The sequence below is a fragment of the Bos taurus genome, chromosome 21 (assembly GCF_002263795.3).
Source record: "Bos taurus isolate L1 Dominette 01449 registration number 42190680 breed Hereford chromosome 21, ARS-UCD2.0, whole genome shotgun sequence".
NCBI lineage: Eukaryota > Metazoa > Chordata > Mammalia > Artiodactyla > Bovidae > Bos > Bos taurus.
The window spans coordinates 8451318-8477613 of record NC_037348.1 but is presented as its reverse complement, the minus strand read 5'-3'; positions in this window follow the sequence as shown (position 1 = coordinate 8477613).

Here is a 26296-nt window from a genome sequence, read left to right as displayed (position 1 = left end):
GTTCCTACCCTTTTGCTTAGCCCCACAGCACTGGCTCCTGGACAGGACTATGGAATGCAGCTTGCAGAAGCAAAGTGTCTAAATCTGAAGTTACTGGCAGACAAACGGATAAGAAAGCTGTGGTACATATACACAATGGAATATTACTCAGCTATTTAAAAGAATTCATTTGAATCAGTTCTAATGAGGTGGATGAAACTGGAGCCTATTACACAGAGTGAAGTCAGTCAGAAAGAAAAACACCAATACAGTATATTAATGCATATATATGGAATTTAGAAAGATGGTAACAATGACCCTATATGTGAGACAGCAAAAGACACAGATATAAAGAACAGACTTTTGGACTCTGTGGGAGAAGGCGAGGGTGGGATGATTTGGGAGAATAGCATTGAAACATGTATATTACCATATGTGAAATAGATCACCAGTCCAAGTTCAATGCATGAAACAGGGCACTCAAAGCTGGTGCACGGGGACAACCCAGAGGGATGGGGTGGGGAGGGAGGTGGGAGAGATTTCAGGACGGGGGACACATGTACATCCATGGCTGAGTCATGTCAATGTATGGCAAAACCCACTACAATATTGTAAAGTAATTAGCCACCAATTTAAATTAATTAATTAAAATATATAGAAATAGTATAAAAATGAAAAAAAAAGAGGGGAAAAATGATTCTAAGAGAGCAAAGAGACAAAAGTGTTTCCCAGTGCATCTAATCACTGTTGCAGTGAGATTATTTTTCATGTCACCTGTATCTTTCCCAGCACAATCTGGAGCCTTGTCACCTCTGAAAAGATTGTAATCTTGAGCCAATTTTTATGATTAAGGTTTACTTTCAGAGGTGAAATGCATTCAGAAAATGTGGACTCCTTTATGATTTAGAAGTGGAAGTCCTTTATCCAGTATGCGTCAACTCACCCAGCCAGAGAAATTTAGTGCTATGTATTCAGGCTTGGAGTCCTCATTGAAAAATTCGAGGGTTTTTTTTTTTTTTTTCTTTTTGCCATGGTGAGTTCCCCAAAGTCACATTCCCTTTGTAGATTTCATTTGGTCTTAACGAGGCACAAGCCAAGCTTCCTACCTAATCTCTTAACTGATGTGAATCAGTGAATTATCTCAAATCACTTTCTAGATCATCCCAGGATACAGCCTGGATGGTGCATGAAGAAATTCTAATTCTTATTCTTGAACCTGAGGACCAGCAGGACAATGTTGGTGCGTGAACTGGGGTGGAAAACTAGGGCAAACTAAAAAGCACAAGTTTTGCTGGGGCAGGAATACTATTTGCCTTGGTTGATGGGGCCAAATGGAATGACAGAATTTAGGGCTTAAACTTATGGGACTTTTTATATTCAGGAAAAGTCAGAAATCTACAAATTTTATGTAAAATCTTCCAAATCTAAAAGTAAGTTTAAAATACATTAAACCCTGTTCAGGTCAGTAAAGTCTGTCTGCAGACACAGCCAGTTAGAGACACCCAGTTTTATAATCTCGTTCCCAGTGCATTGGCAGAAGAGCCAGCCATTTAGAAATGACTTGTCACCAGAAATACAAGAAATATATATATATATATATAGTTGTTGTTTGGTTACTGAGTTATGCCTGACTCTTTTGCAACCCCAGGGACTATAGCCTGCCAGACTCCTCTGTCCATGGGATTCTCCAGGCAAGAATACTGGAGGGATTTACCATTTCCTTGTTCAGAGGATATTCCCGACCCAGGGATCAAACCCCTGTCTCCTGCATTGGCAGACAGGTTCTTTACCACTGAACCATCAGGGAAGCAGCCAGGCCACTGTCAGTGTTCTTATAAATTATGAATGTGTAAAAAAATATGGCAAACAGATATGGGATACTAGGCTACAATAAAAGTAGATGGCCATATCAATTGATGGAAAAGTAGAAAAAAAAGGAAAAATAATTCCAGAATGTAAAATCATATTATTATGCTTATTATGATTGGTCCAGTGGTCAGGACTCTGTACTTTCACTCTGCATCTCATACAAAATAATTCCTAGAACAATAACTAAAAACACACCATGAGGAGTAGGTAAGGTCCCTTAGAGAAATGAAAATGAAATAATAAAGATAGATTCGATCACCTAAAGAAGTCAAGAAAGGAGGAACAAAAAACCAATATACAGGAAGGAAACAAACAACAAAATGCCAGCCATACCCCAAAATCCATTAAATGTAAACAGACATACAGTTCTTACTAAAAGGCAAAGATTGTTATACTGGATTAAAAAATAAACAAACAACAGCAGCAACAAAAACCCAAGACTCACCTGCATGCCATCTATAAGAGAAGAACTTTTAATATAAAGATACAGACGTGGTTAAAAATAAAAGGATGGGAAAAAACTATGCAAACTCAGGGGATTTTACTATACCAGGGAAAATAAACATCAAGATAAGGAGTTAAAGGGGACGTTCCATGGTGATAAATGAGTCCGCTCATCGGGAAGGTATAACAACTCTGAGTGAATATGCATCTCATAACAAAGTCTCAAAATACAGGAAGCAAAAACTGACAGATCTAAAAGGAGGCAGAGACATATCCACGATCCTCATTAGAGACTGTAACAATCAGGGTGAAGATCACATGAATATAATTGTCACCACATCTCTTTTTTTGCGAAGGACATCACAATAATTTAACAAATGAGGCATGGGTTCTGAGCCATCAGAACAGACACTGGCCATAGTTCTGGAGGAAAGTCTCGGAATCCCCTGCCTTCCCAAGTGTTTATTGCTTCAGTCGCTGGACCAAAGGAGAGGAACCAACTATGCCAAGTGTGGGAGGGGTTAGGAGAATGCACATTTAAACACAGGCATGAAAGTATTTCAATATTTTGCCAATTAATATGACTCCACATGTATAGAAGCTATAGATCAGCTCTAACTCCTTTAATAAGAAGAATGCCATTACCAACTTCTTCTGGACGGTATTTTATTAGACTGAGAGTTCCTTGAAAATAAGATCTGAGGTTGATTCATCCATGTAGTTCACATGGCTTGGTACCGAGCCTTCCTCATATTAGAAACATCATAAAAAATCAATTCAGTGAAACAAATAATAAATAATTCCCTTTTTTTTTCTGGATGCATGAGGCACTCTTTGGCAACAGTTCCATAAAGATGACTCTCCTGCACTTGAATTCTTTCATCACAATAGTTAAAGCCAAAACCAAGCAAAACATATTGGGATGCCGGCACCTTCTGTTGAACAAGTTGTATATAAAATGCTGTGGAAAAGGAGCATATGTTTTTGATAACTGTAAAACACATTATATTTAAGAACCGGGAAGGAATGTAAATGCTGAATATTAATGCACTTGAGGTCTTATTTAAATTAAAAGTTGGTCTTGGATGTGACTTGATCCTTCCCAAAACATAAGAATCCCTCTCAGGGTCTCGTCCGCAGAGGCTGCACAGGGAGAGTCAGATCTGCTTCTGGTGCCGCTGGAACCCTGTCTTGGGTCTGGAGGTAAGGATCAAGACGCCAACACTTTGTTTTAAAATTGAGTTGGGTTAAAAGAAGAAGAAATGAGGCCGAGACACAACGCAAGCAGGGCAGTGTGTTACTGGCCAGCCGCTGACTCACTGTGAGCCTCAGAAACACAGCCCATAACCCAGCAGACATGCTCCCTGGGTGGTCCAGGAAAGCACAAAGGAGAGGGTCGATATCAGCTTGGCTCCTTTCCATCTCCCCTTGCCCTGGGTCAAGGCTTGTCCCATGTGGGCTGCACCATGAGGCCCTCTAGTGGCCGCTCTGGGATCCAGCCCTCATGACTTTCAGTTGTTTAGTCACTCAAGTCATGTTCGACTCCGCAACCCCATGGACTGCAGCACTCCAGGCTTCCCTGTCCATCACCAACTCCCAGAACTTGCTCAAACTCATGTCCATTGAGTCGGTGATGCCATATAACCATCTCATCCTCTGTCACCACTTCTCCTGCCTTCAATCTTTCCCAGCATCAGGATCTTTTCTAATGAGTCAGTTCTTTGCATCAGTTGGCCAAAGTATTGAAGTTTCAGCTTCAACATCAGTCCTTCCAACGACCATTCAGGACTGATCTCCTTTAGGATGGACTAGTTGGATTTCCTTGCAGTCCAAGGGACTCTCAAGAGTCTTCTCCAGCACCACAGTTCAAATAACTTTGAAGTGATCATCCGATCTGAGAACGGAGGAGCGCCTGAGATGAGGGGGTGACTTGGAGAGGAAGGAAGCCATCAAGGCAATCTGGGAACATGGCCACACTCTAGCCCCATTGCACCCTGTGCCTGCTGTCTCCATGCGTCCAGTGGAGGAGACACAGCTCCAGGAGCAGTGCCATTACGCACCCCTCAAGGCACAGAGGCTGCAGCTTCCCCCTGAGGTTTGCCTATGAGAAAGGCAAGAGTCAGAGGCCAAGGCAGAGCGTGAAGGGAGGAAGAGGAAGAAGCAGGTGCTTAAGAGAAATGACCTCACATCCTGGGAAGAGCTCAGATCTTATTATCAGATAAACTTTGGTTCAAATCCCAACTCCACACTTAATAGTTGTGTAACTGTGTGCAAATCACTTAGCTCTCTGAGTTAAGCTTTCCCATTCTTAAACAAGGATAGAAACAATTGGTCTAAAGAGACTTTATGCCGGTATAGATCTCGACATAGCAGATGGCTCTAGTCACCCATCAAAAGTGAGTTCCTGCACACTATGCTAGAGAATGCATATCAAAATCCTGTGGACCTCACGTTGCTTAATAAATGATAACTGTTATCAGGTCATTGCCTGATGGGCTTCCCAGGTGACTCAGTGGTAAAGAATCCCTCTGCCAATGCAGGAGACATAGGAGACATGGGTTCAGTACCTGGGTCAGGAAGATCCTCTGGAGCAGGAAATGGCAACCCAGTGCAGCATCCTTGCCTGGAGAATCCCATGGCCAGAGGAGCCTGGTGGGCTACAGTCCATGGTGTTGCCAGAGAGTCGGACATGATTTAGTATCTAAACAACAACATTGTCTGATAAACTAAGAGCATGAAATAAAGTCACCATAATCACAAGAGTCTGACGTTGCCTATAAGTGGCCTGGAGACCCACGAGCACAAACAGATACCCTCGAGCACCTCGGTGCACCTCTCCAGTGCCTCTGTCTCCTGCAACACACACAGGCCGCTAAGTTTTAGAGCTCAAAAACTCAGCTCGAGGACATGCCGCCTTCTTTTTTTTTTTTTTTTTTCATTTTGCAAGGACAAATCTGACAGAAATGTAGAACCTGCATAGATATTTAAACAGCCCAAGCGTCAGGGAGAGCCTTCAGCCTGGCCGTGAAGGATAGACTCTCCGACAACATCCACTATACAGATGAGCCCTCAAATTAGTGCAGGAGCTGCGAGTCCCCGGCTGGAGGAGAGAGGCGTTCGCCGCTCCGCCTCCTCCACGGGCCATGCCGCCAAGGGCATCCATCACAGTAAGTACCAAGGAGCAACACCTCTGATGCCTCTTCATTGGGCCGCCAGCAAATGAGGCACTAGATTAGGCCTGACACCAGCAGGGCACAAGCTGAGGTTTGCCGGGTGTAATTAATTGGAACCTCGCCAGCTTGACAAATTGGGATGATGAATCTATCTTGTATGAATAAGGAAAAAAATGCATAATCAGTCAAAGATTTAGTTAAGACAGCTTTACTCTGACTCTCTGCCACAGCTAAATCCATTAAGGCAAGGAAACATCACTTAAAAAAAAAAAGCAACGTCCTTCATATGTTCAATTTATAACTTTTTGTTCTTGAATTTATGAGAGAAGTCAACTCAGATTTGCTTGACTTTAAGGGGGGAAGAGGTTTCTCTTGCAAGTTTAAAAAATTTGTTTCCCATGTCTTTTCAGTTCAGTCAGAAATCTGTGTAAATAGACATTGGAGGGTATTCATCATTACTTTTTAAAGGAATTTTAATAGTAGTTGAGTCAAACAGACCACTCTGTCTCAATGGAGATGATCTTATATCCAATGTAAAGACAGTAGAACTTTCACAATGGGTTTGCTTACCCCCCACTCAAAACTGTTTTCTCCATCACTGCTTATAGACAATGATGGATCTAGCAATATATGAGTGAGAACTGTTTTTCTTTTCTAAATTGGCAGGGGAAATCATTTTTTAATTTGTTCTGCATTCAAGTTGGGTCTCATGAAGTGAAAAGTATCATTTATGTGATTATCCAGCTAATTTGACAAGCGTTTAAAAAAAAATCAAAGATAAATCAGCCCTCTCATAAAAAAAAAAAAAATCATTTGAATTATTGACCAGATTAACTAGATGGTTATGCCCTGAGCAAGAAGACAGTGCTCCCAAGAAGAAAGAGAACAGATTCACATGTTTTCACTGCAAGAGCTGTGGGTATAAATTAGGTCATGGTTCTTAAATCTGTGGTTCTTTAAAAATTTAATCTGTGTGTCAATACTGCATACCCATTCTACTAAATAATGAAGCAACTCTGTTTGCTTGTTTTTTCTTATCCTTTGGAAAACAGAAGCTGTTTGCAGCTTTCAAAATCCAAGTCTTGCAAGGATTAATGACAGTGGTTTATATTTCAACTTGTATGTGGTTCTTTTTTACCCAAATAAAAGAACAAAATGTGAGGACAATAGTTAGATTAAAATGGCATAAAAGCCAAGATGTCACATGTGACCCCACAGACAGTTGAACACAAACACCACATTTACCTACTGAGGCAGCCCCTTTGGGGCACCCACTGATCCCAGTAAGCTGTACATGCCCAGTGGGGGCCCAGGTAAGCGGCCATCCATGGAAGAGCATAGTGAGGTTGTTTAGTAAGGGATGAAGGAAAGAGACTGAGAAAAAGAATGGACCAGGCTGCATGGTAAACAGGCCGAGGGTTCAAGGTTGGTTACCCAGGAGCTTCTGAGTCTTTCCCTCATTCTGGCATTCTACTCCAGAAGAAATGTCCTGTGAAAAAGAGATATCTGTGAAACTCACTCAACACCACTTTGGAAATAGACTCTGCTGTCCTGTAATTTGAATCACACCTTAACTTCAAGTGGCAAAATGCCTTTCCTCCCAACCCATAAAAACTTTTAATGGTCAGCGAAACTTGAAAAGTAGGAAGTGGGTTAAAAGTGGAAGGGTGCTTAGTTTTTCTTTTGTGGATCTTTTTTACAATCTTTTTCAAAGGACGGAGAGATGCCACAGGCCAACATACTAGTTTACAGGGTAGGGGGCGGGGTGAAGGGGAGGAAAGGCCTCTCAGGAGACCACTCAGGTGACAATTAACAAAGGGCAGGGTGTTTTGCTAGAGGCACAGAATTTACACTTATGAAGATAATCACTAAGCGAATCAGGGTGGCTGATAGTCAAAACTTTATTTCCATTCATTTTCAAAAGCTCTGTTTTTGTTTTTGTTTTTAATGTAGTAGTGTTGCTGAAGTCTTGTAATCTTTTTGTTACTCAACAATTCCCTTCCACTTTTGCCTAAACTAGTCCAGTCTTCCCACCCACTATAGGATAGAAATGCATGTGTTGTCATGCATTATCTCAATTAATCCTTCCCATCTCCATAGAGCAAGAACTGACTTTTAAAAAGAGATTGGGGGAAGTAAAGAGACACACAAACTGTTATAGAAGTATATATGCGTGTGCTGACATGCTCAATCACATCTGATTCTTTGTGACCCCACGGACTGTAGCCACCAGGCTCCTCTGTCCAAGGAATTTTTCAGGCAAGAATACTGGAGTGGGTTGCATTCAGTATTTCCTCCTCCAGAGGATCTTCCCGACCCAGGGATTGAATCCACATCTCCTGTGTCTCCTGCACTGGCAAGTGAATTCTTTACCCCTGAGCTACCTGGGAAGTCATGGAAGTATGTAGCCGGGATTTAAAACCAAGCAGCCAGTGGGACCAAGCCTGAGTGAGTCTCCCCAGGCCCACCACCTGCAGCCAGCTTCCTTGCTGCGGATACCCACAGACCACCACCTCCCCTTTACTCCTTTGCTGGAGACACGCCAGCCTGGCCAGCTGACTGTCCAAGTGCCCTGGCTGTGGCATGGCATCTGTCCCAGCTGAAGCTGACGAGCTGGAAGTCAGAGCCACAGCAGCCCCACTCCCCAGACAGGTCTAGGCTGGTGTCAACCTCCCATTAGAAGCCTTTCCTTCTCCTCCTGGGCCCTCCTTCTCCCTGAATCCTCCTCCTCAGAGCTCAGGGGAGGCCCACTGTTCTCCTGACAGAAGGCGGCATCACTGCCCTCAACAGATGGAACACCATCAACCTGGAGGAGATTTTGCTCATGAAAGAGCCGTGAGACTCAGTGTCAAGAAGACCTCAGGACGCATAAATGCAGGGGACGTTGCCTTTCTCCTCCCACTCAGCTTGCCGGTTCTGTCACTAAAAAGCACACGTGACTGTGGGCAAGGCTTGATGTCCTGCTCGGGCAGCAGGAAGCTATAGGGCAGGACAAGCATCCCCACTGGCCCACCAAGCTGAAACATACACTGGAGATAAAGATGAGACTTCAGAGGGGATCCGGAAGTACCAAACATGCAGGGCCAGTGAGGTCATGACCGCCAGCATACTTTGATCTGTGGATTTCTCATCCCACAGGAATGTGGTGATGGTAGACTGGACATTGGGTTACTGGCAGTGGTCTTAGGAGATTTGCCCATAACCTGCAGAAGTCCAGGCCAGGGCAGGTGCAGCACAGAGAAAACGGCAGACTCTCACGGGAAGCAGAAAAAGGGCAGGAGTGAAAAGGAGACACCCAAGGTGTGAGCTGAAAGATACCAGGAGCTGTGTGACGACCGCATGGGAGCCACGCAGCTGTGGGTAGATAATCCTAGGACCTAGACTCAGAAAATGATTAACCCTAAGGTTTTGTCCACGTCAGTGTTGGCTACGTAACTGAAACTGCAGGGCAGACGTTCAGAAGCTTAGCTGTGAGATGCCCTTGAAAAGGGGTGGCCACCACCTTCTGAGCTGCAATTCTCTAGAGGGGAGATGTTAAACCAAAGAACGGAATTTCTTAGAGGTAGTGGGTGGCGAGGAGACCAGGGTCCTTCATTCATGGAGAGGTGTAATAGAATGGCAAGTTCCAGAGTGGGACATCAGAAAGACATGTGTAACAGATACACACGACTGTATGTAAAGTAGATAAACAACAAGGACCTATTCTATAGCACAGGGAATGCAATGGCTTGTAATAACCTATACTAGAAAAGAATATGAATATACACACACACACATATATATATGTATATATATGCATACACACACATAAATATATATATATAACTGAATCATTTCACTCTACACCTGAAGCACTGTAAATCAACTATACTTCAATTAAAAAAAAAGATGTTATGTGAATCCCAATTCAGCAACTCACAGCTATGTGAGCTAGGAAATCTCAATCTTCTATCAATCAAGGAAAATAGTAATAAGTCCTACCTGCAGTAGACACTCTCACCATGCCTCCCCACTAAAGGCCCTTTCTGAGCCCTCAGTCGGGGCAACATTTGGGCCTTAAGATTCTGGCTACACCCCTCTCTAACACTGGACCCAGGCTGAACCCAAGACTGAAACTAGACCAATAGGCATTTGGAATCGGTCCAGCCAGTTAGCTATGAGGAACTGAGCTTCTAGGTTATGTAGCTGGTCACTAGGCCACCACTGATGGGCAGTCTTGATGTGTGCAAAGTTGAATGAGCAGATGAGCAGAGGGAAGCAAAGATAGAGAAATTGCTTTTCTAACTCATCCCCACAGAGCTGTAATTAGATTCTCAGGGATTTGTTGGTATCTTCCAATGAAGATATCTTCCTTTTTATTTGTGCCTCTTTGAGTGAATTTTTGGTGCTTGCCAACATTTTGCCCTGGTTGAGAGCCTCAACAAAGAACGGCAATAACAGTGATGACTCCAAAATGAGTTCAATGACAATGACAATGACTTCTATGGCCTCACATGTTCTTGTGTAAAGATCAGCCCTGGCCTGGGTAAAGCCTCTTATAGATCACTGACCAAATCATGAGATCAAGACCGCAATAAGATAAATGCATATCCCAGGACCTTGATACTCAAAATATGGTCCCTGGATCAGTGATGACAGCATCACTTGGGAACTTATTTGAAATGGAGAAACTCAGGCCCACTCCAGACTTGGTGAGTCAAAATCTGTACTCTTACAAGACTCCCCTGTGATTTGTGTGCATATGAAGTTAAAGAAGCATGATTCTGATAATAATACCTGCCCAGTGGAGAAGGCAATAGCAACCCACTCCAGTATTCTTGCCTGGAAAATCCATGGATGCAGCCTGGTGGACTGCAGTCCATGGGGTCGCTAAGAGTCAGACAGGACTGAGCAACTTCACTTTCACTTTTCACTTTCATGCATTGGAGAAGGAAATGGCAACCCACTCCAGTGTTCTTGCCTGGAGAATCTCAGGGATGCGGGAGCCTGGTGGGATGCCATCTACGGGGTCGCACAGAGTTGGACACAACTGAAGCAACTTAGCAGCAGTGAAGAGAGGTACCTATCAATCACCCTTTGATCACCAGACCTTACTCAGGTGATGTGCATGGCTGAGCACATCTCCCATGCCTCCTCATGGCTCCATAGAAGTCCTCCCAACTCTGAATGCCAGATTTAAATGGACAACATCCCCTTTCAAGGGGACTGTTCTGTTGTCAAGAAGAAAATCTGGACTAGGCATCTCAAGGGCCATTCATTGGCCGTTTGATCCTGGCCGAGTTGCACGGCCCCATTAATTTACAGAATTTAACATCCATTTCTCAGATTATAAACTCTCAAAGGGTTCTGTCCAGTAACCAACACACCAAATAAATACGTCCATTAAATATTTGCTGCAGGCTTTTTCAGCCCCCATCATCTGAAAGGTTAGTGGAGGCAACTTGCAAAGCTCAAGGAAAACTAAATCATGCAGCTTTATTCTTCCAAGACCTGATTTTCAGTAAAACAGGAATAACCACCAAGCCTAGGGTTTTAATGACACAATAAAATGTTTAAATTATGGATTTCATAGAGTCAGAAGGAGAATACCTGTGCTTATTTATTCACTCATTCATTCTTTCATTCACTTTTTCCAATTACTCTGTTCAGACAAAAAGAGACAGGAAGATTCGTTCTTTCTGTTTGGATGAAGACATGGGGATTGCCAGAGGGGCAATATGTTAGGTCTACCTGACTCTTAGAAACAAGTTACTGGATTTCTTTTCCAGGTTTTTAATTGAGTTTAGGGTGGATGAGAAAGTGAAATGTGGGAATTAAAGCTAAGAGGGCAGATGTTACTGTCGGTCTGTCTAACACAGCTGAAATTCTGGCTGTGACTTAGGACCATCTGAGCTTGCCTGAGCCATGTGTCTCTCAGAACCTGAACTCGTCCATCTGTAAGGTGGGGACACCACCTGCCTTATGGGTTCATTCTAAGGATTGGGAAAAATGTCATTTCAAATCATCAGTATTCCATAAACGGAGACACCTTGTGACTATTAAACTCACCAGGAGCCTCGTGATGATGAAGCACCCCAAGTTCGGCACCCTGACAGAGTGGTAGAAGAAACTGGAACCTATTATACAGAGTGAAGTAAGCCAGAAAGAAAAACACCAACACAGTATACTAACGCATATATATGGAATTTAGAAAGATGGTAACAATAACCCTGTGTACGAGACAGCAAAAGAGACAGAGATGTATAGATCAGTCTTATGGACTCTGTGGGAGAGGGAGAGGGTGGGGAGATTTGGGAGAATAGCATTGAAACATGTATAATATCATGTATGAAACGAGTCGCCAGTCCAGGTTTGATGCACGGTACTGGATGCTTGGGGCTGGTGCACTGGGACGACCCAGAGGGAGGGTAGGGGAGAGAGGAGGGAGGAGGGTTCAGGATGGGGAACGCGGGTATACCTGTGGCGGATTCATTTCGATATTTGGCAAAACTAATACAATATTGTAAAGTTTAAAAATAAAATTAAAAAAAAAAAAAAGTAGCCCCCAGAGCTGTTGCAAAGATGAAATGATATAACTGCTGTGAATATCTTGGCCTTATGCCTGAATATCATCTGTATACTTGATGTCAAATGCTCTTTTTATCTTTGGGGTCAAACAGATGTGCTCACATCCCAGTAACACACTAACTCTGTGACTGTGAACAAATTCACTGATGAATACTCTACCTTATTTCAGAAAAGATTCAGTGTACCTTGTCAAGGTATCTCAGATTCCTCAACCACACAATGGCACTGTTTGACTATTAAAGGAGAAGACTTCTAGAGAAAGAGTTGGTCATGTTTTTTGTTTTGTTTTTCTTTTATTCCCCAAACCCCTTCTCTGCTCTGCTCTGTGTAGAAGACCTAGATGTTGAATGGTAATGGGGGTCCCACCCTGAGAGGATAAAGGAAGAGAATCTGGGGACAGACCTTACAGTGCTGTTCATTATTAGCAACCTGTAGATTATGACGCTGCCTGGAATGGGGACCACCCCTCAGTTGATTCGAAGCGTAGAGACGCAGGTAACTCAGGAGGAAGAGAGGCAGGAATCGAGGTGTGCCACGAGGAAGAACATCACTGTCAGTGACGTGCTAGTAAAAGGAAGTGAAGGTGCCCAGAATTACAAAACACTAAAGTGTGGCCTTGATGCTGGAACCATCCAACCACTGGACTTTGGACATCTGTGGACCTTTTGATTCTTCATAAATGAGATAAGGGGGTTATTTTACAGGCGAATCTCGAGATACTTGTTATCTCCAGTGGTCTCTTTGTCAGGAGTTGGACTTTCCCTAGTTCTCCCTACATGCCTGAAACTTGCTCTCCGAGATACGCCAAATTTCTTCCTATCCTTTGCTTTCTGTTTCCATGTCTACCCCTGAAAATCCCTCTTTTGAAAGGCAATTTGCACTCTAAAGCTGTTGACTTAATGTTGTGGCTGACGAAAGTATTTCTGTTAATGGAGGTAGCCACAACCAGATTTGCTTTTAAAAGGCTGATCTCTCAATAGTCACATTTGGCTTCCTACCTCCATTTTATTTATCTAGGTTGAAAACCAGTTTAATATTTCAAGATGTTGGTTTGGGGGGAAATGTTTATAGAATTCTTTTATAGAGAGACAATGACCCATGTATAAGGAATATTTGCTGCTGCTGCTGCTAAGTCGCTTCAGTCGTGTCCGACTCTGTGCGACCCCATAGACGGCAGCCCACCAGGCTCCCCTGTCCCTGGGATTCTCCAGGCAAGAACACTGGAGTGGGTTGCCATTTCCTTCTCCAGTGCATAAAAGTGAAAAGTGAAAGTGAAGTCGCTCAGTCGTGTCCGACTCTCAGCAACCCCATGGACTGGAGCCCATCAGGCTCCTCCATCCATGGGATTTTCCAGGCAAGAGTACTGAAGTGGGGTGCCATTGCCTTCTCCGATAAGGAATATTTACTTAATCACTAATGCAATCGTTGACTCAGTTTGGGAAAACGAAGCCTTTGGGGAACGTGGGTCCTTCTTTTGTCTTTGCTGTTTGTTTAAAAATGGTCTGAAATGCCTCACTGAAAATAAAGCACAAAAATGTGAAATATGGATTTTCATTTGCATATATTTGATTCCTCAGTAGCAGAGGGGATAATGTGCATTACAGCATATGCCCACAGTTGAAACAAAAGATTTTGATTCTTTCTTAGAGGCATAACATTAATATTGCTATTTTTTAAATAAATGTTTTGGCATCAGATATCTGCTGGTATTCTCCAATTTAAATTTGTAACTTCTATGACTATTTAGTTATCAGCAGAGGTGCCATATACAATTTTTTGGTAGAGAAACCAAGAAAATATGATTGCTCCTCAGGTTCACAAAATAAACTGGAGAAAGAGAAGTTGTCCTAGCCATAAGGCTTTGCTGTATATATAGACACCTGAGGCTTAATTTTAAAAATAAACAATATCAGAAAATCAAATTTCAAAGATGACTACTTCCCCTAGTCCCACTTAAGTTTAAAATGAGGCAGCTTATGTGTTAAGATTTCTTTTGATTCAAATTCTATTGTCCTCACTTTCAATTCTAAGTGCTATTAAAAACTATATGGTAATACAAGTTATCCATTAAGAAGTGTAACAAGGGGCTTTGGCTCAGACTTCTGTGGTGATCATGTTAAGAAATAACTGAAGAAACAAAACTCTTGGAAATGAACATATTCATTTCCACATTAACTATTACAGGTAAAAATTGGAGGCAGTTTATAAGTCAAATAGTAAAACATTTAACAAGTAAAACAGGGCACCTAAACTCGGTAGAATGACCTAGAGCCATTGACAGAAACAGCTTTGGTAATAACATGGAAAATCTTTGGTATACAAAGTTCACCAGAAAGAGCAGAGTACAAAGTTATATGTCCAGTGTGATCGTGACTGTGTGAGACTATGGCCAGACCTTCTAAAGACAGAAAGAAAGAAAGGGAAGTTGCTCGGTTGTGTCAGCCTCTTTGCGACCTCATGGACTGTAGCCCGCCAGGCTCCTCCATCCCTGGGATTTTCCAGGCAAGAACACTGGAGTGGGTTGCCATTTCCTTCTCTGGGGGAGACCTTCTAAGGGAACATGTAAAAATGAAACCACTGTGTTCAATGTATGAGATTAGCAGTGATACATTTACAAAAGAAATCCTTTATTATTGTGATAAAAATTTCTCTTTGCAATTAAAGATTGACTCTAGAAGAAAGAATTCTCTGATAGGACTCAGTGAAGTTGGAAGAGAAAGAAATGAAGGTTTATTTCTGTCTTAGGGATTATCAGTTGCCAGAAGGAGAACCCCACTCAACACAGCTTAAATAAAAGGGAATTTACTGCAAAGAGACAATGAGAATACAGAGTCCTAGCTGGGCTGCAGGACAGGGAGAGCCTAGAACTAGACAAGGAGCCACTGACGTATCCTGGCCTCACCAGCCACATGAACAAAGTGTTTTAAATGAAGACCAGATCCAACCCCAGGCTTGCATGACCCCGAGAGTGTGAGCTTCCTGGCCTCACCCTCATCATGCCCATGGGTTCTGTATTTACAACTTTGACATTTGGTTCATCATGGACTTGCATTAAGTTTTATTTATTAAAATGCTGTAATAAACCATCCATTGTCTTATCTCTTGAGGTTTTTTTTTCACTCTCCCTTCAATTTTGTGCCCACAGAGAGTGCCTCACTCACCTCCCACCGATCCCTCCCCTGACTACAACAGAATTTGAAATTCCTCCATAAAGCCTGTCCTTGGTTTATGGTATTGTTTCCCAAAAGGCTCTTTGTGATCTTAGCCCATCACCTGATAATAACAGATGAACCCATTAGTAGGTATTTTCATGCCAGACTGACTGTGTTCATCAGATGAGCTGAGAGTGAGCACAGGGCATAAAACGTCTGATTGGAGAGAGGATGAAGACAGGAGCAGCCTGTCAGGCAAAGCTCTGGCCCCTGGAGGGAGAGACCAGGCCAGAGCAAATGCATACATGTTTACAGCCTCTCCCCCTGCCCAGCCTCTCACCAGCCCCCCTTTAGGGTGAGAACTAGCCATTTGCAATGGGTCTGCCCATGGCAGAGACAGACCTCCCTCTAAAGAGCAGTCCACTAAGGGGACTTTTGACGTTGGCTTCCCTCTACCAGCAGCCAGCACTACAGCCCAGACAAGCCTTTCCTTTTGACTAGGCTCTCACCCTCAATCCCCGCGTGAGTCCCACTTGGCCTTGTGTACACTGGTTCTTCAGGTGTATCCGGAGGAAAGATGATGACTGATGCTTGCTTGGTTGCTTGCTTGCATGTATTTCCCATGGAAGAGAAACGTCACTTGTGCCCATTTGTTTTCCTGTTTGCGAAAGTACTGCATTTGCCATTCTCTCTTCTTTTCTCTCTTCCCTTTCTAATCTGCTCCTCACACATCTTCCTGCTCTCCCTTTTGCCTCCTACTCCTCACCGTACCCCAGTATTTCTTTCTAAAACATGGCCCAGCTGCTAAGGCATCTGTCATCTTTAGAACCTCTTGTCACGATGGATGCAGAGAAGCATCCTTCTGATGGGAGAAGCCCAGCTTTTCCCTGGAGGGTGAGTTACTCGAGTCCAAGCGGAAGGAGCGGTAGTCACCTTCTCTCTGTGCATGCTTCTGAGTCTTCCCTTTGGGTTATTGAGCTAATCATGTCTCCTTCTTCCTCTAGGAAGGACCTGAGGCTGCTTCCATGTGACACGTAGGAGCAGATGAGCCCAGGGAGTTACTAATAGTCAGCCTTTCCTAGGACTTTATCCCAAAGGAGGAAGCACCTGGATTTAATTACCAAACTCATGGAGAGTTCCAGGAATGTCCAGTCTCAGTGCCATCTTCAATTGTTTCCCTAATTTGGTAATTAATTACCATATCTTCCAACTGCATTTTTTTTAAACCAGTCATCACAATCCTGGATGCTCTTGGCTGGTCTTTAAACAACTAAACTTTGCGGTCAAGACAATGGCATTCACCTTCCAATTTTCATGCTTGTCTTTCATCTGCAAATCATTTGCCTTTGAAGAAAGTAACTGAGTAGTTCAAACGTTCTGATTCATCTGTTAGTGGCAGACCTTGTAGAGCCCCAGTGGAATGATCTTACAGATCATCCTCACCACACAGTCCATACAGCCCCGCACAGTGTCTACTTTAACACCAGAACCTAACAAGAAACCCGAGAAACAGGAAGACTTAGACTGTAAGTTTCCAACCTTAATTTCTTCCTTAATGAAGCAAGACCAGATACACTCGTGTCAAAGACACTAACCACTGTTTCTAGCAATTTTTCTGGGTTTAAACCCATGAATTCATACTCACATATGTAACAGTTATGCTCTTTAATTATATAAACACACTCTGTAAACATATTCCTTTTGAACGAACTCTGGAGATGATGGCACTTTGGCTAAGTGACCCACTGGGCTTGCTCCTACGTTATTCAGATAAAATCAGGAGTTGAAACCAGGGCCCCTCCGCCATCATTTCTCCCAGTTTCATTTCTGTCCACCTTTACGCAGCCTCCAAAATGGGAGCACAGAGGGTCTCAGCATGTGCCGCTGCCCTGCAGTCTGCCAAGGGGCACTGTTTCCCTGGAACACAAAGTGTGTTTTCGGCAATGTAGCAACCATGCTTCCACCACCCGCTAGCGGCACAAACCCCCAGTCAAGCTGAACTGTTGTCATTGTTTTGCTCTTGTGCCTTCAGAGGGTCCTCCACGAAGCCAGACACAAACAATGTATAACCCAATAGTGGAATCACTTCAGTGTGGGTTCAGACAGACCCAAGCTTAAGAGCTGCTATATCACTTAAACGCCGTGACCTAGGGCAATTCATCCACATTTTCTCAGCCTCAGTTTTCACATCGCTAACCTTGGGTTAATAATGTGCACTGTAGTGGCCTCTAGCAGATATAAATCACAAAGCATCACTCCAGGAACATTTTAGGGGATCAATAAATGTGAATCTGCTCCATGTCACACATTTTTCCTTGCCTTTTTGAATCCTCCATTCTGAGCAAGGATGGCCAATTACCATCTTTTAGAAGAGACACTGTCCAGTATTACTAGTAGCAGCGCATCAAACATGAATGATTACAGCTACCCTGGGATCACAGCAGCTTACCATGTCCTTTATATCTAGGGGATTGTCCAGCTTCGACTTTGGGTAAAAGAGGACCCCAAAGCATCATGTACATTTGGCACAACACTAACAACAGAGATTTTACTGACATCACCTCCCAAGGGAAAGGCCAGCCAACTTCACGTAATCTGCTGTAGTCCTTTCTACACAATTTAACATCTGACAGTTTGCAGAGTCTAGCCAGCTACGGTGCTGTGTTTTATTACCGGCCATTGAAAATAATTAGTTGGTGACCCAGAAAACTGATATATAAAATCCTTTTAATCACCAATATGGCTTTCAATTATACAGTGTAAACTTATTAACCTTTTTACTGCGGAGACTTGATTTATGGAATTTATCTACATGACCATTATGAGCAGAGATAAAAAGTGTATTATCTGAGGTGTTGGCATTAACAATAAAGAACTGCTTTTCCCCATCGTGGAGTCTTAAGTGGCGATGGCAGCCTTCTGGGAAGTCTCTAGGGATTCATTTGTCTCCTGCAATCACTCGGCAATGGTTGACTGAGGACGTACTGTCTGTGTGTGTAGCTTTGTAACTGAACAGGGTAAAGTCTCACTACCTCAGCTTGGTCCCAGCCTTAACTGGGGTTAGTTTAACCCAACCCAAACTGTTCCAGCTTCCTCTCCTAAAAATTCAGCATCCTCCAATGAGCCGGGCTTTTCTCTGAGCTCCATTTGCTGAACATGTGTGTTTTCTATCCTTAATGGATCCACCTATGCCTGCCAGCAGCTAAACACACACACACACACACACACACACACACACAACTCCCATCCACACATCCTCAACCCCACACATACTCATAACCCCTCTCACACGTAAAACCCCCCAAAACATCTGCACACAATCCCATATACACATGCATACAACCCTTAAACACACACACACACAGCATTCCCACAGTGCTACACCCTCAACCCACCACACACACCCATGATCCCTCCATACACACCACAATCCCTAGACACATACCTACAACCTCATGACACACATATAACTTCCTAACAAACCCCCCAAACCCACACCCACCACTTCACACACACCTACACACACAGTCTCCCTCACACATACAATATACATGCACAATCCTCCCATACTCACTCATACACACCTGCAACTCCCCAAAACACACACATACAGTCCTATACCCACACACGTTACACAAAAGAAACCTCCCTTCCACATACCCGAACACACAAACTCCTCTCTCTTTTTTTTTTGGTCTGGTATAATTTTATTTTCTTTTTTTAATCAAAGTATACTTGGTTTACAATGTTGTGCTAGCTTCAGGTATATAGCAAAATGAATCAGTTATATATACAATAGTTTTTCAGATTCTTTTCCCTTATAAGTTACTACAAAATGTTGAGTATAATCACCTGTGCTGTACAGTAGGATCTTAGTAAGTATTTTATATATAGCAGTGTGTATATGTTAATCCTAAACTCCTGATTTGTCCCTTCCCCTCTCTCCCCTTTGGTAAACATAAGTTTGTTTTCTGTGTCTGTGAATCTATTTCTGTTTTATAAATAAGTTTTTTTTGTATCATTTTCTTTTAGATTCCACATATAAATGATATCATATTTGTCTTTTTCCGTCTAGTTGACAATAGTTGACAATAGTTACAGAGTTGACAATTTCTAGGCCTGTCCACATGGATGCAAATGATGTGATTTCACCGCTTAGAAAACATAGGAGCAACTTAATATCCATTGAAGAAGAACGAATAAAGAAGGTCTGATAGGCAGTATCCCACTGTGTGTGTCGACAGATGCTGCGCACACACACACACACACACACACACACACAATGGAATACACACACACACAATGGAATACACACACACACATACACACTCAACCACATTAAAGGGCAAGCCCTTTCTCTGACTGAAGAGCGTTTTCTCATTTAGGGTCCTGTGAAATTTCTCTAATCCCCAGGCAGAGGATGCCACTGCCCCGTTCCTGCTACTTCACTTGCTGAGGGAACTCACCAGGGACCAGAGCACATGTCACCCCAAAGGACACCGCGCTCCCTGTCCCGCGCATGCGCCTTCTTCACTGGCCACGCCCAGCAGAGGGGACCGCCTCTCAGGGAGCCGAGGGCGCAAAGGAGGCGGGCAGCAGCGCTCTGCTCCCGAGCGCCTTTGTCTCTGTCAGTGAAAGTGTGTATGTGCACGCACTTGAGCAAATTCAAAACAACCAGTCAGAAAACAAGTTTTAAACAACATAGTGCATGGGTAGAGAGGGAGGATTCACAACAGCGATCAGAACACAGTTTTTCTACTTCGACAGTGTGTGTGGTGATGGCTCAGAGCAGGAAATGGCCCGAGGAAAGAAACACCAAGAGGAGCAATTGAGTGATGCTTCAGGAAATAACCAGACCTCTAGTTCACCAATCAGGTATACCGTACATAGGAGGCCAGTAGTGACGGGGTGAGCAAGTGCCCAGAGGAGATGCAAAGGCTTCAGCTTTTATCACCAGAGCCTCAGCAGGCTCCAAAATTCCCAAAGTGCCTTGAATGCACCCCCACCATGGCCAGTGCCAGGCGCTCAGGCCCATGCTCCGGGTTGGGGACCCAGGGGCACACCCAGGATGAGTGCAGATCAGCAGAACAGGGGCCTCAAAGACATATTATTGAGAGCAACACTTCAGACTACTATCACAGTAGTTACCTCAGGAAAAATCAGAATTTTGTTGGCTTTCCTTACACTTATTGGTGGGGGGAGGGGGGCGGTTCTCAGGTGGCCCTAATGGTAAAAAAAAAACCCGCCTGCCAATGCTGGAGACATAAGAGACACGGGTTCGATACCTGGGTCAGGAAGATCCTCTGGGGGAGGGCATGGCAACCCACTCCAGTATTTTTGCCTGGAGAGTCCCATGGACAGAGGATCCTGGACTACAGTCCATAGGGTCACAAAGAATCGGACTCAACTGAAGCAGCTTAGCACGCATGCAAACTTATTTTATGATTTCCTTCAGAATTCTTAGGGGAAGAAACAGTAAGGGTGAAATCATAATTGTTTCACAATTTAAGGACACTAAGGTCTGAATCCTGCTGGGATTAAGTCATATATTATACAACAATAATTTTATTAATATTTTTCCCAAACCAAATTTTATAAATTCCCCAGTGGTAAAAACACTTACCATTTCTCTGTTCAGTAGTAATTAACACAACACAGTAAATCAACTATACTTCGATTTTTAAAAAAGGGAACTAGCTTTAAAAATGCAAGTAACATGCCTTCTTAATAAAATTTAAATGTCAAAAATAAATAAAATGCAATTATTGAGCTATTAAAATTAATCTAAAAAAGAGTGGGGTAATAAAATTGGATTGAATAAGGTTTAAAAAGTAAAAACACTATCATATTTTTCTCTGTATCCCTATATCGAAGCCAGAACTAGAATAAATAAATTAGTCATTTATTAGTAATAAGGGAATTAGTCATAGAATGAAAAAATAAATGAATAATTTGTGTTCTTTATTCATTTCATTCTTCATTTCCTCCAGTGGATTTCAACAGAACCCCAGTGAAACTGAGTCAAATGTTTTGACTTACCAAGTGTATTGCATGGGACTATGGACATGGAACAACAGACTGGTTCCAAATAGGAAAAGGAGTTCATCAAGGCTGTATATTGTCACCCTGCTTATTTAACTTATATGCAGAGTACATCATGAGAAACGCTGGACTGGAAGAAACACAAGCTGGAATCAAGATTGCCAGGAGAAATATCAATAACCTCAGATGTGCAGATGACACCACCCATGGCAGAAAGTGAAGAGGAACTAAAAAGCCTCTTGATAAAAGTGAAAGAGTAGAGTGAAAAAGTTGGCTTAAAGCTCAACATTCAGAAAATGACGATCATGGCATCTAGTCCCATCACTTCATGGGAAATAGATGGGGAAACAGTGGAAATAGTGTCAGACTTTATTTTTTTGAACTCCAAAATCACTGCAGATGGTGACTGCAGCCACGAAATTAAAAGACGCTTACTCCTTGGAAGTAAAGTTATGACCAACCTAGATAGCATATTCAAAAGCAGAGATATTACTTTGCCAAAAAAGGTCCATCTAGTCAAGGCTATGGTTTTTCCAGTGGTCAGGTATCGATGTGAGAGTTGGACTGTGAAGAAAGCTGAGCACCGAATAATTGATGCTTTTCAACTGTGGTGTTGGAGAAGACTCTTGAGAGTCCCTTGGACTGCAAGGAGATCCAACCAGTCCATTCTGAAGAAGATCAGTCCTGGGTGTTCTTTGGAAGGAATGATGCTAAAGCTGAAACTCCAGTACTTTGGCCACCTCGTGTGAAGAGTTGACTCATTGGAAAAGACTCTGATGCTGGGAGGGATTGAGGGCAGGAGGAGAAGGGGCTGACAGAGGTCGAGATGGCTGGATGGCATCACTGACTCAATGGACGTGAGTTTGAGTGAACTCCGGGAGTTGGTGATGGACATGGAGGCCTGGCGTGCTGCAATTCATGGGGTCGCAAAGAGTTGGATGCAACTGAGCGACTGAACTGAACTGACTGATGCATTCTGTGGAGTAGTAGCTCCACGTTCAAGGTCAGGAGGGGCGGCCATGAGGAGATACCGCTCGTCCAAGGTAAGGAGCAGTGGCTGTGCTTTGCTGGAGTAGCCGTGAAGAGATACCCCACATCCAAGGTGAGAGAAGCCCAAGTAAGATGGCAGGTGTTGTGAGAGGGTATCAGAGGGCAGACACAATGAAACCATAATCACAGAAAACTAGCCAATCCAATCACATGGACCACAGTCTTGTCTAACTCAATGAAATTAAGCCATGCTGTGTGGGGCCACCCAAGACGGGAGGGTCATGGTGGAGAGGTCTGACAGAATGTGGTCCACTAGAGAAGGGAATGGCAAACCACTTCAGTATTCTTGCCTTGAGAAACCCCATGAACAGTATGAAAAGGCAAAATGATAGGATACTGAAAGAGGAACTCCCCAGATTGGTAGATACTCAATATGCTACTGGAGATCAGTGGAGAAATAACTCCAGAAAGAATGAAGGGATGGAGCCAAAGCAAAAACAATACCCAGTTGTGGATGTGAATGGTGATAGAAGCAAGGTCTGATGCTGTAAAGAGCAATATTGCATAGGAACCTGGAATGTCAGGTCCATGAATCAAGGCAAATTGGAAGTGGTCAAACAGGAGATGGCAAGAGTGAACATCGACATTCTAGGAATCAGCGAACTAAAATGGACTGGAATGGGTGAGTTTAACTCAGATGACCATTATATCTACTACTGTGGGCAGGAATCCCTTAGACGAAATGGAGTAGCCATCATGGTCAACAAAAGAGTCTGAAATGCAGTACTTGGATGCAGTCTCAAAAACAACAGAATGATCTCTGTTCATTTCCAAGGCAAACCATTCAATATCATGGTAATCCAAGCCTATGCTGCAACCAGTAACACTGAAGAAGCTGAAGTTGAACTGTTCTATGAAGACCTACAAGACCTTTTAGAACTAACACCCAAAAAGATTTCCTTTTCATTATAGGGAACTGGAATGCAAAAGTAGGAAGTCAAGAAACACCTGGACTGACAGGCAAATTTTGCCTTGGAGTACAGAATGAAGCAGGGAACAAGCTAATAGAGTTTTGCCAAGAGAATGCACTGGTCACAAGCAAGCACCCTCTTCCAACAACACAAGAGAAGACTCTACACAGGGATATCACCAGATGGTCAACACCGAAATCAGACTGATTATATTCTTTGCAGCCAAAGATGGAGAAGCTCTATACAGTCAGCAAAAACAAGACGGGGAGCTGACTGTGGCTCAGATCATGAACTCCTTATTGCCAAAGTCAGACTTAAATTGAAGAAAGTAGGGAAAACCACTAGACCATTCAGCTATGGTCTAAATCAAATCCCTTGTGATTATACACTGGAAGTGAGAAATAGATTTAAGGGACTAGATCTGATAGATGAGTGCCTGATGAACTATGGACTGAGGTTCATGACATTGTACAGGAGACAATCCCCATGGAATCAAGACCATCCCCATGGAAAAGAAATGCAAAACAGCAAAATGGCTGTCTGATGAGGCCTTACAAACAGCTGTGAAAAGAAGAGAAGCAAAAAGCAAAGGAGAGAAGGAAAGATATTCCCATTTGAATGCAAAGAATAGCAAGGAGAGATAAGAAAGCCTTCCTCAGCAATCAATGCAAAGAAATAGAGGAAAACAACAGAATGGGAAAGACTAGAGATATCTTCAAGAAAATTAGAGATACCAGGGGAACATTTCATGCAAAGATGGGCTCGACAAAGAACAGAAATGGTATGGACCTAACAGAAGCAGAAGATATTAAGAAGAGGTGGCAAGAATACAAAAAGAACTGTACAAAATAGATCTTCACGACCCAGATAATCACGATGGTGTGATCACTCACCTAGAGCAAGACATCCTGGAATGTGAAGTCAAGTGGGCCTTAGGAAGCATCACTATGAACAAAGCTAGTGGAGGTGATGGAATTCCAGTTGAGCTATTTCAAATCCTGAAAGATGATGCTGTGAAAGTGCTGCACTCAATATGCCAGCAAATTTGGAAAACTGGACTGGAAAAGGTCAGTTTTTATTCCAATCCCAAAGAAAGGCAATGCCAAAGAATGCTCAAACTACCGCACAACTGCACTCATCTCACATGCTAGTAAAGTCATGCTCAAAAGTCTCCAGGCCAGGCTTCAGCAACATGTGAACCATGAACTTCCAGATGTTCAAGCTGGTTTTAGAAAAGGCAGAGGAACCAGAGACCAAATTGCCAACGTCCACTGGATCACGGAAAAAGGAAGAGAGTTCCAGAAAAACATCTACTTCTGCTTTATCGACTATGCCAAAGCCTTTGACTGTGTGGATCATAATAAACTGTGGAAAATTCTGAAAGAGATGGGCATACCAGACCACCTGACCTGCCTGACCTGAGAAACCTATACGCAGGTCAGGAAGCAACAATAAGAACTGGACATGGAACAACAGACTGGTTCCAAATAGGAAAAGGAGTACGTCAAGGCTGTATATTGTCACCCTGCTTATTTAACTTATATGCAGAGTACATCATGAGAAACGCTGGGCTGGAAGAAGCACAAACTGGAATCAATATTGCCAGGAGAAACATCAATAACCTCAGATATGCAGATGACACCACCCTTATGGCAGAAAGTTATGACCAACCTAGACAGCATATTCAAAAGCAGAGACATTACTTTGCCAACAAAGGTCTGTCTAGTCAAGGCTATGGTTTTTCCTGTGGTCATGTATGGATGTGAGAGTTGGACTGTGAAGAAAGCTGAGCATCATGAGAAATGCTGGGCTGGAAGAAGCACAAGCTGGAATCAAGATTGCCAGGAGAAATATCAATAACCTCAGATATGCAGATGACACCACTCTTATGAAATTGAAGAAAGTGAAGAGGAACTAAAAAGCCTGTTGATGAAAGTAAAATAGGAGAGTGAAAAAGTTGTCTTAAAGCTCAACATTCAGAAAACAAAGATCATGGCATCTGGTCCCACCACTTCATGGGAAAGAGATGGGGAAACAGTAGAAACGGTGTCAAACTTTATTTTTGGGGGCTCCAAAATCACTGCAGATGGTGACTGCAGCCATGAAATTAAAAGACGCTTACTCCTTGGAAGGAAAGTTATGACCAACCTAGACAGCATATTCAAAAGCAGAGACATTACTTTGCCAACAAAGGTCTGTCTAGTCAAGGCTATGGTTTTTCCTGTGGTCATGTATGGATGTGAGAGTTGGACTGTGAAGCAAGCTGAGCACCGAAGAATTCATGCATTGAACTGTGGTGTTGGAGAAGACTCTTGAGAGTCCCCTTGGACTCCAAGGAGATCCAACCAGTCCATCCTAAAGGAGATCAGTCCTGGGTGTTCTTTGGAAGGAATGATGCTAAAGCTGAAACTCCAGTACTTTGGCCACCTCATGTGGAGAGTTGACTCATTGGAAAACACCCTGATGGTGGGAGGGATTGGTGGCAGGAGGAGAAGGGGACTACAGAGAATGAGATAGTCGGGCATCACCGACTTGATGGACATGAGTATGAGTAGAATCGGGAGTTAATGATGGACAGGGAGGCCAGGCATGCTCGATTCATGGGGTCGCATAGAGTTGGACACGACTGAGTGACTGAACTGAACCGAACTAATGCATTCTGTTGGGGAAATAAATATAATACTAGGAAACCAAAATTTGTGGAGGCTTACTATAAACCACATAGTGAACTAAGTGTCCTACATAAGTTTTCTCATTATTTCTTACACAAACCCTGCAGTATACTTTTATCACTTGCTTTTATCTCTTGTTTGTTTTATCACTTTTTATCTCTTGTTTCATAGATAAAAGAATCAAGCCTTAAAAGATTTAAGTGACTTATCCAAGAACACACAATGAGTAATTGGTTGAGCCTGGGTTTGAACCAAGGAGCCAGGCTCCAGAGCTTCACCATGAACTAACAGCTATCTGATTAGACTGCCCTGAAACAGAAATAATTTCAACATTGATTCACTGGGCAAACACTTGGTGAACTTTTGCCCCATACCAAGAATTGCGCTCATAATTAGGATAAAACAGCCAACACCATGGGTATGTTTGCTGCCCTCAG